Source organism: Pseudochaenichthys georgianus, chromosome 10 (genome assembly GCF_902827115.2).
Source record: "Pseudochaenichthys georgianus chromosome 10, fPseGeo1.2, whole genome shotgun sequence".
Lineage (NCBI taxonomy): Eukaryota > Metazoa > Chordata > Actinopteri > Perciformes > Channichthyidae > Pseudochaenichthys > Pseudochaenichthys georgianus.
Genome location: NC_047512.1, coordinates 37,142,766 through 37,164,242, shown reverse-complemented (window position 1 = coordinate 37,164,242; position 21,477 = coordinate 37,142,766).

Sequence of the window (21,477 nt, the reverse complement as noted above, 5' to 3'; positions counted from 1 at the left end):
GACTATACGCATCACACTGTTACACACCTAATATACAGTATAGGCTACACTCTAGTGACTGTACAGTCAGAGTGTACTGTACTGTCTGTGCACCATGTATTTTCTACAACTCTACAATACATACTGTTAGAAATTAAAATCAATGTTGATATGGCGTAATTTTGAATTAAAAACACTAATTTAAATCACTTTTATTCTGAAAAAACCGAAAGTTCACACTATTAACTTAAAACTTTTATTCTGAAAATTCTTCACTTCCGGTTAGCATTAGCATGTGGCGAAATTCTACGTTTTCAAACCGTAAATCGAAGGTGAAATGACATGTGATGTTGTACACTGAGCACACTGGGATTAGCACTCATTTATTGACGCTGAATAACGTTTATCAGGGAATGTTTAAATAACCACAGACACCAGAATATACGTAAGTGCTAGTTTTTTTGCGAGTCCAAGTACCGGTTCCTGACGTTCCGGTTTTAACCGGACTTGAACCGAAACTTTTTACAAGTCCAGTACCGGTTCGGCGTACCGGTACGCAGCACTATCGGGAGGACATCTATTCAGCATCGACTCGGAAGCCGCCATCAGCGAGCCGGAGGAGAAGGAAGACATCTCTCTAGCAGGCAGCCCAGAAGCCGCCGTCAGCGGATCTGGGGGGACAAAGACACGGCAAGCCAGGACGGCACAGGGGACTCCACTCTCCGCTGAAACAGGTGGATATAGCTGGTGTGGAGTTTGTTCTTGTATCCCATTTTTGGTGGATATTGCCGGTGTGGAGTTTGTTCTAATATCCCATTTTTTGAGGAACTTTTAATATCCCATTTTTTGAGGAACTTTTGTTAAACAATTTTTTGAGGAACTTTTATTAAAAAAAATTTGAGGGACCTTTTATTAACTCATATTTAAGGGATTTTTTACGGCTGACACAGAGACCAGAACATTTCAGAGAATGAAAATGGTCTGAAGGAGCCCTGAATTTCCTGATAACCGGTTGGTCGCTACTACTATTGGGAATAGTAGTCTATTTGTCCGCCCTACTGTATGTACATTGTAACCCTTAAAAAAGTCAAGGTTGAATGACCCCTTGGTCCACAGCATTCTTGATAAGTTGGTTTTTTATACCATACGTTGGCATAGACGTTTTTTACCGACCCTTGAAGAGTGGTTTACTAACATGTTTGGTCAATGGAAGGGTTTAATAATGTCTCTTTTTATTTCTGTAGGTACTTTTTTGGCCATTTTAATATCATGTGGGTGTTGTTGTGTGCCGTGCATCCGCTCATTATGTGTCAGACTAATCAGTTCCACCATTGAGGGAAAAGCTGCTTCTCCCCCTTTGTATCAAATGCCACTGTTGGCCTATGTCTCGGAGGGAGAGGACGAGTATGGAGACTCAACAGACAAGGACGCAGTTTTTTGACATGTTTTGGTCTCCCTCTCCTTCTGCCATAAGACATTGCTATGAAGGGCTGTTTCCAAATGTTTAAAGGGCTCTAAATATAATGTTGAGAGATGAACACAGTGGAGAGGAATGACAATAGTTATGTTTCAAGCGCCTTGTGTAAGTTGCAACTCTTTTAAAAGAGTGCAAAAGGGGGAATTGTGGAAACTTGATGTACGGTATTGTACAGAAGAAGTGAGGCAGCATATTTTTGGTATATTCATTTTAATGTCACCCATATATAGGAGGTGTATTGCATCATGCTATCCCTAATATATGTGTGGGTTTATACATTCCTGTGTGTTAATAGTTGAAGGAACAAAAAGTACATTTTTCCTCTTAAATATAGAGGTTTTTTATAGATTCCTGAAACAATGTTCCCTTTTTCTTAAAAGTAGATTAGCGCAATAACTTTTTTTTTACTTTTACCCGTTTATCAAAAGGGTGTTTTTAGGCTATTTTGAAGAGGGAAGATGCAGAATTACTTGTGAGTTCTGTTTTGAGTGAAAAGATTACCCCTTTGAGTGTTTTTCTTGGTTAAACCATTGATAGGCTTTGCAAATTGGCGAGGGACATTTTCCCCAGATATAATGATGCGCATCCTGCAGCCGTCTCCAACACCTGTGGCTTTCATAGAGGGAAAACATATGGACTATTGTGTGATAAGCTACATAATAAGAATGTGTTTGCTTCAAACTAAAGACTGTTTGGTACTCTGCTGGCCCGCGCTGATTCCCTGTGAGACAGCGTTTTTTGGTATCTCCCAAATGAAACTCCACCCCTTCCTGTTTCTGTTGGTATTGAGAAGCTGTGCATCTTGTTGTTCTCTCTCTCTCCACGCGCTGCTCAGACCGGAGGGTCTTGCAGTGCGTGAATCAGGGCAGGAGTAGGCCTACTCTTTACATTACGGATATGATATGATATGGCTTTATATGGTATGGTAATGTATTATATTGTATTGCATTATTACCTTTTATGATTAAAACTGATTTTTGTTTAAACCCTCGTCCTGGTTGTTTTGAGTGTTCCTTCTTTTAAAGCAAGCTCATAGGAACGGCGCGGAGAAGTGCTATCTACTCCTTCAGTGCGCAGCGTCTCCACTGCAGCCTGTGTGTCTCCCCCCCCCAGCAACTCTATCCACCACTTATTAATTGACCACATATGGTGTTCTTAGTTTATATACCTCCTGTGTTTTATGAGCGACTTATCAAGTCTTGGCAAACGGCATAAAACATCATTAAACATGATGGTATAAAACCATGCTCGTATCTATACAACCTAGAGCAGGGGTCTCCAACCTTTCTTCATCTGAGAGCTACTTTGAAAATATGAAAGTGGCCAAGAGCTACTTGCATCACATCACTTACATTTATTCACATAGCATTCATCAGTTGAATTAAGCTACTTTTGTACACCTGTGAAATTGCAATACCTAAAGCTCATCAAAGATCTTAAGTTCACATCAAGGTCCAAGAAAACGAAAATGTCTCACTTCTTATTATGGCCCACATAGTAAGTACATCGCCTTAATCACCACCTTACAAGCATCTTATGGCACATGTGTAAAATAAGTGCATTCACTCTTTTTTACAGTTAGAGATGACTGGCGCTGCATGGAGTCCACCAGAGAGGTGTATGCTGGACCCACTTAGGTTCACTCTAAAGGTCATTTAAATGTTCATCAGTCGGTCTTGTTCTGTATTTAGATTTCATGACATTTATGTCAGAAAAAGCTGCACAAAGGCATGTAGAGCCAAATAAAGCAGACATTTTCAGTGCTGCTTGGTGAATGTTCTTATAGTTTTCTGGGTCTATAAGGCTCCAGACATGTTTATAACCGCCATCTTCATCTCCACAGGATTGACACTGAACAGTTCATCCATCTTTTTTCTTCTTCTTCGTGTTGACATGAAATTATAAACCATAATAAATCAATTGTATAGTTATAGCCTCCCTATATCTGTGTGTGAAATTGTTCCATCCTCAAAAGCAAAAAACTAATACTTCTGCAGTCTAGCTGGCAACTTCTAGCAACTGTCTTCTCCTGTTAAAGAAAGGACACTGAAGGTCCTGAATGTGGCATCACACACATGACTTGAGTCTGAACACAGCAGACAACAGCATATCAAAGCAAACATACTGCATGTGGGTGCACACTTATTATTTGTCTTACTGTTACATAAATCCCATGCATGTATGAGATTAAGTTAGCTTCATCATATGTGACCCCGCTCTATCGAAATCAGTCGGAAGTCGCAACGGCTAATTTCAAAATAAACGTGGATTTGCGTAAAAAACAGGGTGTTTTGTTTGATTTTAAATAAACAAAGTCTTGGCTTTCAAAATATGAAACTTTTATTTCCAAAATCACACGATAAATACATTTTTGAAGCTTGTAAAGGGAAGAGATGACAGGCACCTCTCACTCGCAATCTGCTCTTCCGCAGCGCCGCCCCCCCCCTCCCTCCGGCTGACATTATGAATGTACGCGTATAGTAATCATAAATAACACGGCAGTGTCCGTTACAGTTTGTTTTCATCTGATTTCAATTAAACAAAGTCTTGGCTTTCAGAATATTAAACTTGTTTCGACAAATTCAGATGATAAATACAACCTTGAAGCTTGTAACGGAATAATTACAAGCGGAGTACGGAGTAACGTAACGTCACAGCAGGCATAACAACAGCTGGTGTTTTTCGTGAGGGTTTTCCCCGGGAAACAAACACAATACACACAAACGCAAAATTACACAAACACACACGTATACACACACACACACACACACACACACCACACACACACACACACACACACACACACACACACACACACACACACCACACACACACTCACGAGCTTCCCCCAGACCAGTAATCCAAACGAAAATATCTTCCCTCCGTAGTATTTTGATAATTTGCTCCGCTAATAATCAATCAGATCGATGGATTCCAGAGAAGAGAAAACTTTGAAGGCATTTTTCTCAAAATGATGACTCTGTGACAGTCATTATATAATGTGACATATTTTGCTTAATATTTGGAGTACAAAAAACAATCCTAATATCATTAGGAATCTCCTCTTTCCAGCAGTGTATACACTCAAAATATGTCTTCGGGTCAATGCGACTGATTTCGATAGAGCAGGTCACATATGTATCTCAATCAGTGATAAGTGAATAATAAAGTTTCATCAGCCTGTCACTCATTATTTTCAGGGAGGGGGGCGGGGGATTGGAGGAACAGAGGAGACGGGGATCGCGGAAGCTTTCCTCCTGCCTTCACAAACTTTACACACGTATTTATTTATCAACTGAAAATAGCAAGAGGGACATTCATACTCTGCAATCCAAGACTTGAATAAATCCACCCAAAACCTGATATGACGATAACGAGTGTTTTTCAAAAAACACAAATCCCTCCTGTGTGTCTGAGCCGCAGCGACAGGGCCTGATTCAGAGCGGGTCATTTTGCTGTTGGTTCTGGTGTTGGTGGAAAAAGCAGACTGCTCCATGTGTGGTGTCGCTGTGCTGCTATCACGTCTGTTCCTTGATCTCTGTGTCACCGACCGATTTGATATTCGTGTGACAGACAAAAATCAAAAAACGTTATTGTCCAAAATCAAGAAGCAACCTTATACGCGCTATAATCGATAATCGAGCGGCGAGCTACTGAAAGCTGCCCACGAGCTACCGGTAGCTCGCAATCGACGTGTTTGGAGACCCCTGACCTAGAGAAATGGAAACGGCCTCAGTTTAGGCGTAATTCTGTCCTTCTGTTTGCCGCATAATTTATGAGAATACATATATTCATAGTGTAGCCTCGCAGATGGGGTGCTGCAGAACCCCCTCAGCAACCCCCCTTCCCGCGTCCATTCGCGATGTCCTCGCTGTAACCAGGAAATGACACGCAGCTCAACACTCTCCGCTCATCGCACCAGCGAGCCCTGCAATTTTTTACGAGTGGGGAGCGGACCTCACCTCCTCTAGGGGGGGTCCGGGGGGGGATGCTCCTCCGGGAAGATTTGTTTTAAATATTGAAGTTAAAAGCATCAATCTGGTGCACTTTGAGAGCAACATTTAGAGATCTATGGATACATCTCTCAACATCCATATGAACACAACTGTAATCAGATGTTATTTTTATTTATGGATATTTTACAAATCACTCCCCTTTCAAACTGTATTCGTGTTTTACTGCCATATGTTAAATTAAATTCAAAACCTTTATTTATCCAGGTGAAATCCTATTGAGATCAATGATCTCTTTTTCAAGGGAGACCTGCAGCAGTAGGTTCCACATGAAGACATAAAAAACATAAACAACAGAACAACAAAAATACATCATACAGCAACATTTACAGGATTACAATGTACATATCTATCCACATGTACAGGTACCAATAGCATCTGATTGTGTAACATCCAACCGAGCTTTAAAAACATCTAGTGGTACCAGATTGGTAATTTTCCATTCTTTTTGCAGACTGTTCCAAGTTAGTGGAGCTGCACATCTAAAGCTTTCTTCCCTAAGACAGTCCTAGCACTTGGCACATTTAATAAAACCACCGCATGCGATCTTAGGCAATAACTACTTTCAATTCGCCGAGAGATCAGGGAGCAGATATAAGATGGTAGTTTATCCAACATGGCTTTGTAGATGACATGTACCAGTGTTGTTGTTGTGGAACAACACAGCTCCTTATGTCCGTTAGTACTAGCTAACCAGATGCTAACAAAACGGTCCCCGCAGGCATCTCTCTCTCTGCGCTTATTTACACCACATTCGGGGCAGGCCAAAATATGATTTTACCAACAAATGTGGAATTTATTACACAGATTATGCACAGCGGGAGCAGCATAGCCGTCAAATAATAATTCAGACAGGGGAGCTCTGCACCGCAGCCTGCCGCTAGGGGGTGCTGCAGTGCCCTCAGCACCCCCCTTCCCGCGCCCATGGCCAATGGCAGTTTCTCATCTCTCTCCGTTTTGTGTGTCGTATGCAATCTTTGTGCGTACGCCATCTATTGAACGTATGCCACATTTATAAATGAGGCCCCTGATGAGGCTCCCTCCGCAAGATGAGGCCCCATGCAGTCTGCGTGATCTGCGTGTAGGGAGGGGCGGGCAAGACAAGTGCAAAACGCTATGAATGGCCTAAAATCAGTATGACAATACGATACCCTCTGTCCTTAGACCCTCACATTGTACAAGGAAAAACTTCCGGAGAAAATCCACAGTTTAAGGGGAAAAAATTGGAGAAACCTCAGGGAGAGCAACAGAGGATGGATCCCTCTCCCACGACGGACAGACGTGCAGTAGATGCCGTGGTAAATATATATATATTATATTTTTAACCTATATGCTTTTCTAATATCCGCCAGAGTGTGAATGTTTGCTGTACGAATAACTGAACCAATGTTGTGTGGTGTTTCAGACCCTTCAGACCCTGGTCATCACATTATCCTACAGTGGGTCCATGGTGTGTTTTGAAACAAACACTCTTATACACATATTTACTCACTCAGCATGATTGTATTTCTGTCCTCATGGTCTGTTCTCCGTCCAATGAGTGGTCAGATGGCCCTCATCAAGGCGTTGGTTCGTTTTAAAAGTCGTCTGCCACCACTGCTGTCCCTGACAACATTTGGAGGGGCAAACTCTGACTCCCAATATGGTTGGCTTGTATGTGTTGGGAGTCGTGTGTGGAGCAGTGTGAATTACTATCAGTTGGGTGTCTGTGGTGGGAGTCTGATTGGTGGTTTTCTAATGAAAGATTCTGCAAAGGAGCATGTGGGGAATTGGCTGAGAGCTGTTTACAAGTGGCTGTGTTAGCTGAGAGACGGCTGGATGGTGGGGCGACAGTTGGCAGTGTGTGTGTGTGTGTCATCAAATGCAATTCTTATTCAATAAAACAGTTTTACACTAAGGCTACTGTTAACCGTGATCGTTTTACTTGCGTCCAGGAGCGAAGCTTAAAAAGGAGACTAAGTGGAGTCTCTGAGAAGGTTCACAATTGGTACTTTAATTAATAAAAAGCGCGGTAATGTTAGAAACAGGATATTGTTCAGTCAGGAGAGAAATGCTGCAGCTTCCTCTCCCAGGTGCTGGCCGTGCAGAAGAGAGCTTACAAGCATTCGTCCTTCCCGCTTGCTGGCTGTTCGCTCCTCCTCTCTGTGAGCTGTAGTGACGTAGGGGACTTCCCCCCCTCGGTCTTCTGTGTCCGATATCGCGTTAAACAGAGGATTTCGACATTTTACATTCATTGCTTACTTCCACATGCCTTTTCTCCTCCTTATCTCTTTCATAACTTTATATGTAATACATGTTAACGGCGTCAATAGCCACTTTAATGATACTAATGGGCGGTAGTCCCGGATGTCGTCATGAAGGATTTTCAGAATAAAAGCTTGGTATTGAGAACTTCCGTTTCTTTCCAGAATAAAATAGCATTTAAACTGACGGTATGTTTAAGGTACATTATGCCATAAAACATTGATTTTAATTTCTAACACTACTACAACACATTTATTTTTGTTCCGTTGTCTGATACATGCCATGATTAATCTACAGTTTACAATGATTTTAACAAATACTGCACATATACATCTTCAAGTGAAAGTCTGGTAATGAATATGTTACTTAAGTAAAACTATAATTAGCTAAATGCTGTTTGAGTATTACATGTGTCTCTGTGAGAGGGTAATCCAATATTAACAAAACAAAAACGTTATAGCTCAAGGATTTCTAACAATATTTACATTTTTTGGTAAATTAAAAAACAGAACCTTATACTTTATAAACTCTATATAAGATAGTGAAGCACAAAGTACAATATTTCCCTTTGATTTGTAGTGGAGTATAAAGTGCAACGAAAAGAAAATGTTCAAGTACCCTCAAAATTCCACCACTGCTTATGCAAAAATGTGGACTTTCAAAAGAAATCTTGAGGAAATTAAGTTCAAAGAAAGATTTTTGAAAACGACAGAAACGTATTTCAACTTTGATTTGTTTACTTGCATGGATGATGCCGTGAGCAGAAAGCAGGCGTTCACCCTCATCAAGCACCGCCGATCCCTCGATGGAGATGGACACGTTGGGAGTGTGTGGTGTCTTTTTGCTGAACTTCATGGAGGACATGGGAGCTTCATGACACACTCAGCATAGTACTTGTTTCGACGATATCTTTGCCTCCATTCTGTTAAAACATGTAAATCAATGTTAACATACAATACTGTAAACTTTTCTGTGAATTTACTAAGACTTTTTTTTTAATTAGCATCATTTTCTAAAACAGTGAAATGTTAACTTAAATGTCTTCAAATTTTCAACACCAAACTTCGTATACAGCAGGGGTGCCCCAACCAGTCGATCGCGAGATGTGTTTAAAAATAGAACAACAATATTCTGTTTATATCGTTAATGTCCTATAACATAATCTTCCCGTTCCAGAATAATGCACTTGAACGCATCAAAGCTTTGTGATTGGCCGGCGTGACCCTATGTGTCGGGGCGTGGCTGGTGGGCAGTGGGCAGTATTTCGCTAAACGTTGTCCGTGTTAACAGGAGTGACAGTCCGCACACACACAAGACCGCAATTATGGCAGAAGCAAAAGAGCCCAAAATATATCATTTTCACTCCGAGTGGGAGGATGATTATTTTTATCTATTCCAATTCAAAGTTCCATCTGTCTCATCTGCAATGCGAGCGTGGCTTTATCGAAGAAGGGAAATTTAGGAGCGGCATTTAGAAACAGTGCCAACAAACGCTACGAGACGGAATTCCTTCCTAATTCTGCCCTACGCTCCCAAAAGGGAGGGGCCTGAAAGGACAGCTAAATGCACAGCAGTCCATTTTCACCAGGCCCAACAACAAGAGCAAGGCTGCTACCATAGCATCTTATCATGTCAGTCACGTTCTTCCAAAACACATGAAGTCTTTCAAAGATGGCGAAGTTGTGAAATAAGCATTCCTGGAGGCTGCAGACCATTGCTGCCGACGCGCTTTTGGGACAGTAAACAACAACAATAACAGTAGCATTTCAACAGGTTTTTGATATAATAAAAACTCAAGTTGGATACCGTTATTAATCAGCTGTGAGTTTAATTTGTTTGAACTTAGTCATTATAATTATTGTACAAAATGGTATAAGAATGCAAACTTAAATTGATTATAGTCTATCCTCAATTCAGGTTAAGAAACTAGTGTTGCTTGCATCCTATATTAAAGGCATTTATTTTTATACTCTACTAAAATGCAACAAAAAAGGGGTTGATTCTATTAATTTTGACTTATTAATTGCACTTTGGCAGCAGATTCCTGTGTAGCTTCAGATCTGAGTTGTCTTATTAGTAAGCCTAATTTATACTTTTGAAGCAAACACTATTTTTATATAATGGCAAAGAAAGGGTTCAGTGTCTTTTCTTTTTCCCTGTGTCATATGTGGCAGCACTGTTCAATGTTTCTTGAAAACATTACCCACTGTAGTATGTGACTTGTGAATAAACTCCAACTCTGTATCAACAACACTGTTGTAGGGTTAGGGTTAGGGTTAACCCTAACCCTAACCCTACAACAGTGTTGTAACCCATGCGCAGCTTACTTCCTGGTTTTAGGACACGTCTCTCTCCTCCTCTTCACCTGCTCTTCACACACCCACACTTTTCGCGTCACACGTACTTACAGCCAATCAGCTCTAAATTATGTGAGATGACGTTATGGTAGGGATGGCAGCTCTATGCCCCTATGGTCATTATTTTTTGCCAAACATATTAAATAGGAAAATACTTACATGCGCAGTGTAGTTTTTACCAGTCCACCGTTCACTTAGACAGTGAGAGGAGGGGCAGGATCGGGTTTTGTCTCACATGGCTCTAAACAGCTCACTAGGCACACACTGTAGACACTAATTAGAAGAACACATACTAAAACAGCAATGTACAGACAAATCAGATGATTAAACATGATCTTAAAATATATTTTCTATATATTTTAATTATTTTTTTGCATTTTGTTGTAATCATTATTTTTAATACTTTCTGCTGACACTAGGTGGGGCTGTGCCCCTAATGACCAGTCGCCACTGCTGGCGGCATATTCATTACACCAGACACCTATACACTCCACAAACACACACTTACTCACTGTACAACACACACATATAAAGCATATAATAAATATCAGGCTACAGCCTTGTATTATAATATATCCTAAAGCAGGGGTATTCAACTAAAATCAACGAGGGTCCAGTTAGAGAACATCAAAATGTCTAAGTTGCTTTATGAATTAGTGTGATATATATTGAAGTAGCCTGTAGCTTTATCAACGTCTGCATGTAATCAACAACTGACTGCCAAATAAAGAAAGTACAATTCATAAACAACAATATGTATTGTCAATTAACATTTAACTATACAGATATACAGTAAATACTGTGGATATGTGTAATGTTCCTCTCTGGCTGCATTTAAAATAAATAGAGATAATAAATAAAATAGCTTTTGAAAATATGTGCATCTTAAAGTGCTTAATTTTAGATAAATAAAATAAAGTGTAGCAGCAGCTTGAGTTTCCCTTTTTCTTTGTTAACCGTTTCACATCATGACTTAACAGTTTCAGATGATTATAGAACAATATCAGTCTGTACACATCATAACAATTTAACAGTTTTAAAGTTTCTCTTTCTTTCCCTCTTATATTGCAATCCATCACTCACTTTGTTTTAATTCTGTATGAGAATTGAGCTGGAGCTTGTCCTGCCAGGAGTTTAAATCTGGGCTGAAATGGTGTCAGGGCCATTCTCATACAGACATGCAGGTGCTCATTGGTTAGCCTCGGTTAGCCTGCCCTGGAACGATATTTAGTTTTAATTTTGATCCTGGTGGACTGATCATATCGGGCTCTGAGACTGCTTATTTTTTGTGACCTCAGTTCTGACTTGAGAGGGAATGTTTGGTCAAACACTTTGTGTTTTGTCTCAGAGGCATTTTGGCACTTTTAATGAGCGCCACGGTCTCTGAACAAATTAGACACACTGGTTCTGTGCTACCAGTGGGCAGGATGAACATGAATGAGTCCGTCCTCTCAGGGTTAAAAGCTCTGTTCTCACTGTCCACTTTCCTCTTCTTGGCGAGCGCCATGTGTAATTATGTGTCTCTCCCTGTCTGCCGCTAACACGCCTGTTCACTCTCCTCTCCGCTTCTCTCCCTGTATCGCTTATTATTCTCTTCCCTCACTTTCCTCTCCGCTTCTCTCTGCCCTCTCATCTTCTTCTGTGTTTCTCTCCCTGTATCGCTCAGTCGTCTCTTTCGCCCCCTGTCGGCGGCGGTTAAAATAGAATCGCCCGGTCAAAATTGAAATCCCCTATTAATGTATTGATTATAGGTCCGGGTCCGTATAGGTCGGCGTCTGGGTCCCGATCCGGACCGCGGTCCGCTTGTTGCCGACCCCTGTCCTAAAGCCTACATATAAAGTGTGTAATCTAGGCCATTTACATATATTATTGAGCGATATATATATACACAATAACAAACTGTCCTTCACTGCAAACATCGCTGCTACAACCCGCTGCTGCAGATACACGCTTTACAACATCAGGAGGATACGTCCCCAGCTGACCCAGAAAACAACGCAGGTTCTGGTCCAGGCTCTCGTCATCTCACGCCTAGACTACTGCTACTCCCTCCTGGCTGGTCTACCTGCATGTGCCATCCGACCTCTGCAGCTCATCCAGAATGCAGCGGCTCGTCTGGTCTTCAACCTTCCTAAATTCTCCCACACCACTCCGCTCCTCCGCTCCCTTCACTGGCTTCCGGTAACTGCTAGAATCGACTTCAAGACAATGGTACTTGCATACCATGCTGCAAATGGATCTGGCCCTTCCTACATCCAGGACATGGTTAAACTGTACACCCCAGCGCGTGCACTACGCTCTGCATCAGCCAAACGACTCGCTGCACTCTCGCTGCGAGTGGGACCCAAGTTCCCATCAGCAAAAACATGTGGGTTTGCTATCCTGGCTCCAAAATGGTGGAATGAGCTCCCCATTGAAATCAGGACAGCAGAAAGCTTGCACATCTTCCGGCGCAGACTGAATCAAATCACATTTTAAATCAAATCACATTTTATTTGTAGAGCACATTTAAAAAGATTTTGGTTGAGCCAAAGTGCTGTACATGTAATTTAAACACATAAAACCACATTATATCACAATAAAAGACAATAAATCACAACAGATAAAAACAACACATGGAACAGTCAGGAGTCGTGACCCCACTCTAACTAGAAGGCCAGAGAGAAGTAGTGTGTCTTCAGTGTGGATTTAAAAGCCCCTCAGACAGCATTCCCTCTCGCCTTCTCAGAGATGTTTTTGATTCAGTTGGAGCAATTATGTTATTAGTCATAAACACCTCTCTTAGCTCAGGTTGCGTCCCAGCTGCCTTCAAACATGCTGTGGTCAAGCCACTGCTAAAAAAGAAAAATCTCGACCCCTCAATTCCCGCACATTTTAGGCCCATCTCCCAGCTACCTTTTTTATCCAAAGCCCTGGAGCGAGTAGTCTACGCCCAGCTGCAGTCTTTTTTAATCTCACTTGGAATCCATGAAAAGTTTCAGTCTGGCTTCAAACCAATGTACAGCACTGAAACAGCCCTTTTAAGAGTTTTTAACGATCTGCTCCTAGCCGCCGACTCAGGTAGCCCAGCTGTCCTGGTGCTATTAGACCTAACAGCTGCCTTCGACACAGTGTACCATAGCATCCTGTTGTCACGGCTTGAACAGTCCGCTGGCATCACAGGCTCTGCCCTTGCATGGTTCAGGTCCTACCTGACAGACCGCAGTTTTTCAGTGCAGCTAGGTGCCTTCTCCTCTGCAAAGGGCCCTCTTACTTGTGGGGTTCCCCAAGGCTCTATCCTGGGCCCCATCTTCTTTTTATTGTATATACTGCCCCTAGGTTCAATCCTCAGAAAACGTAACATTCCCTTCCACTGACGGAGCCCAGAACAAATGTCCTTACGGGGACAATAAAGTATATCGTATCGTATCGTATCATATCACTGCTACGCTGACGATGTTCAGATTTATCTGCCTGTCAAAGGAAATGACAAACACTCACTACAGCAGTTGATGGATTGCCTGACAGAAATGAAGTCCTGGCTGAGCAGAAATGTTCTTAACTTCAACGAGAGCAAGACTGAGGTCATCTTTTTTGGACCCCAACCTCCAGCCTCTTCTGTTGACATTCTGGGTCCTCTTAAAACAAACATCCTCCCCTCGGTCATGAATCTTGGAGTGACTTTTACTAACACTTTTAAATTCGACAAGCAGGTCAGCAGCGTAGTGAAATCCTGCTTTTTTAAATTAAGAGTATTGGCCAAAACCAAGTCTTTTTTATCTTTCAAAGACCTGGAGAGAGTTATCAACGCCTTTGTGACCTCGAGACTCGATTATTGCAACGCTCTATACGTGGGTATGGACCAGGCCTCAATTAAACGCCTGCAGCTAGTGCAGAACGCAGCGGCACGTCTCCTCACTGGCCACAAAAAGCGTGATCACATCACCCCAATTCTGGCCTCATTGCACTGGCTTCCAATTCGGTTCCGAATTGATTTTAAAATCCTTTATTTGTTTTTAAAGCACTACATGGGCTGGCTCCGGCCTATATAGCTGAACTCCTCCAGCGCTACACCCCAGCCAGAGCGTTAAGGTATGCTGGACCAGCTGCTACTGATATTGCCTAAAACCAGGCTAAAACCCAGAGGGCACCGAGCCTTCGCGGCTCTGGAACACTCTGCCCTCCATGTGAGGTCGACCCAGACCCTAGGGGTTTTTAAATCAAAACTAAAAACTCACTTCTTCACCCTGGCCTTCTAATCATAGCAGAGCACGACTCATGACACTTCCAGTGTTTGATTTTTATATTTGCTGTTGTAATTTATTGTCTTCTGTTTACATGGTAGTAATGTGTTTATTTATTATCTGCATGTGCAGCAACTTTGGCTCGACCGAAAATCGTTTTTAAATGTGCTATAGAAATAAAATTGATTTGATTTGATAGGGTCTAGGCCGACCTCTGATAGAGATTTTGAGGGACAACTGGTCCGCTTTCCAAATCTCCGCGCGTCCCTAACAAGCTGGTTATCATACAGGAAGGAATCCAGTGCTACCAAGTAACCGTTAAAACAATAATCTACTTTAATGGTAATATGACAATGCAATACAATCAATACAGTACAAATTCAATACAGTTATCTTTGGGATCCCATATTTACCTGATAATCACGTGAGCCAGCCAGAGGAAAAAGAGCGAACACAGTGTGGTTCCTGTGTTTAATACATTGCTTACAATGGGAGGAGTTATCTGATCCTCCCTTCCAGACCTCCGTGATTGGCTGCCCAAATATCACCAACACCTCACTTCTTAAGTCTCCCCAATCACAGTAGCTTAGCTTCATTATCTTCTAGATCTGAGTTGAATGTAAGTCAAACCCTCACCTTCCCTCATCTTCCTTTGTTCTCAATACCACATGTCAACAGGCCCCAAATCCAGCTCACAGTTTTCTACACAAATCATTTCCCATTTTAAGCTTATTCATAGTTTGCTAACATGAATACATACACATATTTCCCTACACCTCACATGGAGGGGAAGAGTGTTCCAGAGCCTGGGGCCAGCTGCTGCGAAGGCTCGGTGCCCTCGGGTTTTGAGCCTGGTCTTAGGCACTACCAGCAGCAGCTTGGTCAGCAGATCTTAAGGCTCTGCCTGGGGTGTAGCGCTGGAGGAGTTCAGCTATATAGGCCGGAGCCAACCCATTTAGTGCTTTAAAAACAAATAAAAGGATTTTAAAATCAATTCTGAAACCGGAACTGGAAGCCAGTGTAGTGAGGCCAGAATTGGGGTGATGTGGTCACGCTTTTTGTGGCCAGTCAGGAAAACGTGCAGCTGCGTTTTGGACTAGCTGCAGGCATTTAATTGATGCCTGGTCCATACCCACATACAGAGCGTTACAATATTCCAGTCTTGAGGTCACAAAGGCATTAATAACCCTTTCCAGGTCTTAAAAGATAAAAACAACTTGGTTTTGGCCAATAGTCTTATTTAAAAAAAGCAGGATTTTACTACGGTGCTGACCTGCTTGTCGAATTTAAAGTGATATTGAAGGTCACTCCAAGGTTCATGACAGAGGGGAGGATATGTTTACTTAGGGAGCCCAGAATATCAACCGGAGAGGCTGGAGGTTGAGGTCCAAAAAAGATTACCTCGGTCTTGCGCTCATTGAGGTTAGGACGTTTTTGCTCAGCCAGGATTTTATCTCTGTTAAGCAGTCCCTCAACTGCTGTAGTGAGTTGACATTTGCGTTGAGAGTCAGATAGATCTGTACAATCGTCCGCGTAGCAGTGGAAGGGAATATTGTGTTTCGTCAGAATTGAACCTAGGTTGCAGTATGTACAGTAAAAAGAGGATGGGGCCCATAATTGAGCCTTGGGGGACCCCACAGGTAAGAGGGGCTTTGGCAGAGGAGAAGGCACCTAGCTGCACTAAAAAGCTACGGTATGTCAGGTAAGACCTGAACCATGCAAAAACCTGAAAACTCATCTCTTTCGACTCCACTTCGAGCGATAGAATTTCTAACAAAGAATTGCTAACAGAGCACTTATATACTAATAAAGGACTGGCTTATCTATAGTGTTTAGAGTATAGGTGAGGTCCTGTTAATTTATTCCGGTAAATTACTCTGACCTCACTAATTGACCTGACCGAAGTTACTGAGTCTATGTAAGTTTACTGCTTGGCTCAGATCCACCAAACGTCAGCAAGATCTCACCTCTATTAACTCCCCGAAGAACCAGGTTCAATTAACTGCTGTTTCTATTCAGACAACTCTTTTTAATCTGTTTAAGCGATCCCGAAGGATTTTGGTATCAGTAAATGGGGTGTGTTCCTACCTAAACGTGTGTGTGGCAGGGTGCAGGCTTACCTTGAAGCAGGAGAGGAGAGCACAGATGTCCTTTAAGTTGTCCCAATCCAAAAGGTGGGATCAGTTTATTTGAAGAAAAATAGGTCCAAACTAATACAGGGTTTTTACCTTCTCTCTTTACAACATTATAATCATACTAAACAAAAAATGATGCTGGTGATCATGTTCAAATATGAAACTTTAATTCACAGTCTTACATTTATTACCAAAATGTTTCACTTCAACTGCCCAATTCAGTTGTGACATTTAAAATCTCCCGATATAATTTAGAGGCATTTCCTCATAAAAAGACCGGTGATAATAGAAAGCACATTCAACTTTTCATTCAAGAAATCAATTCACATCGATTCCATACCTTTTTATTTTCCGTCACAGACGGCGGGTACTAACATTCAAAAACCCATACCTGTCCCACAGTTTTCGGAGGAAGTTCCTCACGGAGGCGGGTACTAATACTCACAAACGCTTCTTTCCGTCACAGATGGCGGGTACTAACATTCAAAAACCCATACCTATCCCACAGTTTTCGGAGGAAGTTCCTCACGGAGGCGGGTACTAATACTCAAAAACCCATACCTATCCCACAGTTTTCGGAGGAAGTTCCTCACGGAGGCGGGTACTAATACTCAAACGATACTCACAAACGCTTCTTCCATCAAATCATTCCATTCAGCATTCAAAGAAATTCCCTCATTCAAAGAAATTCACTCAGCATTCCAACCAAGAAATTCAAGAGATATTTACCAAGTTTGAGAGAACCTTACCGAGAGCTATTAACCCAGCTCTGAAGGACAGAGCTTACCAGGAGAGAGTATACCAGGGGTTTCCCCCTCTCTCCCCCTCGAAAATCCAAAAAAGCCAGTCTTTATATGCTCAAGAAACCGGATAGAAAACCCACAAACACCTCCTCTATACCCAACCAACATATTCTATTGGCTCTGGCATAAGACACACCTTCCCAAGTTTGTGCAAAACAAAACATGACTAGACATATTCTATGACTATGACATAACCACCTTTTTGAGGCCTCAATGTGTTTCTCCTTAAGTCCGGAGCCCCCCTCCCTGCTGTGAGAGGAGAGGAAAAAACTGCCTACTCTCTTATCAGAGATTAGGGCATAAATCATTTTAGGCCTTACACTCAACTAAACAAACCACTTTGTTTTGTTTATGCTGTAAATATAGAAAAACCTAAGATATGAAGCATTTTCATTGTGGGTTATACAAGAATATAATATAATTGATTATATTTGATTACCCTCACCTATGGTCATGAAGGATGGGTCATGACCGAAAGAACGAGATCGCGGATAAAAGCGGCCGAGATGGGTTTCCTCCGCCAGGTGGCTGGTGTCTCCCTTAGAGATAAGGTGAGAAGTTCGGTCATCAGGGAGGGACTCGGAGTTGAGCCGCTCCTCCTTCACGTCGAAAGAAGCCAGTTGAGGTGGTTCGGGCACCTAGTTAGGATGCCACCTGGGCGCCTCCCTAGGGAGGTGTTCCAGGCACGTCCAGCTGGGAAGAGACCAAGGGGTAGACCTAGGACCAGGTGGAGGGATTATATCTCTTCGCTGGCCTGGGAGCGCCTTGGGATCCCCCAGTCAGAGCTGGTTGATGTCGCCAGGGAAAAGAAAGTTTGGGGCTCTCTGCTGGAACTGCTACCCCCGCGACCCGACCACGGATAAGCGGGAGAAGATGGATGGATGGATATTTGATTATAACTAACTTTCGTTTTAAGTATTCAACATATGAAGCTTTCAACACCCTCTTTTTAAAACGCAAAGTTATCAAACAGCAACAACTAAAATTGTAAGCATACATACATATTCAAAAACCATCAAGAAGCATTCTCATTATGGGTTCATACAAGAATATGATTGATCATATATGATTTATAACTAACTTTCGTTTTAAGTATTTACTTAATACTATGAAGCTCTCAACACCCTCTTTTTAAAACGCAAAGTTATCAAACAGCAACAGATAACATCGTAAAAACATATACATATTACATACGTAAAACTTCAAGCATCAATATCATGAAAAGTTCTTCAGCATGTGTAATCAGGACCACCTTTTGATGAACCTGGTGTGGAGAACGCCGAAAACATAGTACCTCACTGGAATGTTCTCGTCATCACAGGTCAGGCACCCGAGTAAAAAGAGTCATGATGATCATAGATTTGTGCGCACCCCCACTCGGCCTGGCACTTGCAGGAGCGGGGGGGCCTACAGTATCTGTTGTTCCAGTTGTAGACTCCTAAATCCATGTTGCTATCTGATGTAAATCCTTGACCCTGACCATGGAGGGGTTGAGGTTCCTCCCTGGATGACACCTCCAAACGAAAGCCAGATAACTCGGCCGACAGTTGTTATGGATTTTTTAGACCTCGTCAATAATTGCTCATGACTTTGTGACAAGGTCAATGAGGCCCCACACAATGATAGCACAAACGAGGAACCAGAAGCATATGAAACAGCTTAGCTGGCACTCGCTCATGGCATCCTGTGTGTGCAGTGTGAGTGTGGTGCTGGTGGTGACTTGGCACGTCACTTGTTGTCGTCTGTTTCTACCGTCTCTCCCGGCCTGTGACTACGACCTTGCAGTGGCTGACATGGACCCACGTAGCTCTCTCGGTGACCTTGACCGCTGTCTGGGTGACGAGGAGCACCTGGTAGGGACCTTGTCAACGGTTGGATTTCCAGCTCTTTCTCCGGAAGTCCTTGACCAGCACGAAGTCGTTGGAGATGGTGAAGTGGACCAGTGCCAGGGGTAGGTAGGGCTGCTGCTACCTGGCGTCTGATATCTGACCATGCAGTTATCAGGTAGTCGTCGTCCTTTTTTTTGGGAAATCCACTGCGATCGGAGTGGCTCAGCGGGTAGAGATGCAGCCTGTCCCACATAGCTGGAAGAAACATCATCCTCCACTGGCAGGGGTACAGGTGACTCAGCCGCTGGCTTCATGCTGCACAGGTTTCCTGGGTCCAGGACTTGGCTTCACTTGAGGCACTGTGACTGAAGTTTCCCCGCTAGGGAGGTTCAAATCCTCTTGGTAGATTGCTGAGGTATTAATCTCAACAATATAGCTAAGATCAAGTATAAATATTTTCTCTGATTCATAAAAAGTTGTTTTCAGTTAAAAAAACCTCCCCAAGGGTTTTCTCAAGCACTGGGCCATAATTTACTCTTATCAGTTTAACGACCTGACAGCCCTGCACCTCCATGCTGTGTGAAAACCAGCAAAAAAGAAGGAGGAAGATGTGCTCAAAAAAAATCTAATTTAAATAAATACTGTTGTAGGGTGTAGGCATATACCAATTAAAATAACTGAAAAGAAAACTAATAGTGTAAAATTAAAAAACAATGAGAAAAATAATACAAAGGTTATTTCCCATTTCCTCTTTGATACTGAGGTATTCTCCATTCAAGCTCCAATGATCCATATGCTAATAGACAGAGTTTCCTCTTGCCATCTTCTTTGCATAATACTAAAGATTCTAACAGTTCTACTGCTAAATCCTTTGCATTTGAGCTATTACTTGTTACTCAGACTTAAATTCCCTCTTTTGCTATATAAAATATCCCTTGGTACCGAATTTACCAAGACAAATTCATATTCATATTCCTATCTGGATTCTAAACTCAGTTGGCTCGGGTGAACCGGTCCTCTCTTCTGGAGTGAAACTACGTTCCCAGAGATTGACTTCACTGTATCCAAACCTTCTGATTTAGTTTTAAGCAAACCCTTCTCTGGACCTCGCCCCTTTCTGGTCACCCATACACGATTTCTGAACTTAAACGGAAAAGGTGTGATAGTTAGATATGACCTGACCTTTGCCCTAGGTAGCTTTTCCATACATATAGGAATATAGCCTTGTCAAATTGATTGGAATGTCCCAATTTGTTTTACAGTTTTTATACTCCACTCTTTGGCTGCTCTAACGCCTGATACTTCTATGGTAAAGACCAGATAGGTGTGAATCCCTTTTTCCTGCAAGGGTGACAAAACTTTCTCATTTTTAAAGTGAGTTACATTATCCATTCTTATTCTCTCAGTTTTAGGAAAAACATACTTATATGTTCCTCCATTTCAGCAGACACTGTGTTCCAGTTGCTCTGGTCAGAGGATAGACATGTTTATGACTCCCTCCATTATCAAAGGTCACAAGGAAATACTTGTTCCTACTGGGAGTGCGGGTCAGAAAAGGACCTGCTATGTCAGCCCTAAAACTGATTAGTGGTTCTTCCTCTATTATTTTAAGATGCTCAGGATGAACTTTCTTGAACCCATCCACCTCTACACATTGAAGACATGTTGACCGTGTGTGTTGTAAGTGTATGAGGTTTCGGTATGAGGATTTTATTGTGGAGACAATATTTTCTCATCTGAAATAGGCCCACATGGCCTACACTGCGGTGTAGTTCACGCACAACCTGAGGAGCGTTCTTCAGGGGGTACGTGAATGCTTCCACCCTTTTTCCATATTCTAGGGAATATGGCAGTCAGGTGGTTAACTCGTCCCCTGCTTTAAGCAAGGTAAAACTTCTCTATTACCCTGATAGTCTAATTTGATCTTATCTGTATGGCTATGGACATGATTCCACTCCAGGTACATGCCTGCCTTTAACTCTGCAATAAGACCCTCACTTGAAGGGCATGTGTAAGTGCTTCACCTTTCACATTGGTAAACTGCCTTTGTTCCCAGTTATTAAGCTCTTCTTTACCCACTTTACAACAATAATCACTATCAGTAACAATACGGATGTGTGTTATTTTACGTTGTTTAGCAAAAAGAAGTCCCTCAACAAATGGCCTTTGCCTCAGCAGTTTGTGCTGTACCTGGTATTGCACCCTTTTGCTTGCAAAGTACCTCACCTGAATTAGTTTTCATTATAAAGGCCCAAGTGGCTGCTTGGTCACCTTTTCGCAAACTCCCCTCTGTAAACAGTGTTACCTTTGGAGCAGCGGTTTTTCTTTAAGGGTTTCAATGTTTCCCTGTGTGGCTTACTTCCTGTGGTCCTAAACTCCACATCTGGATCTGACATCATCCTCTGCCATTTTCCATT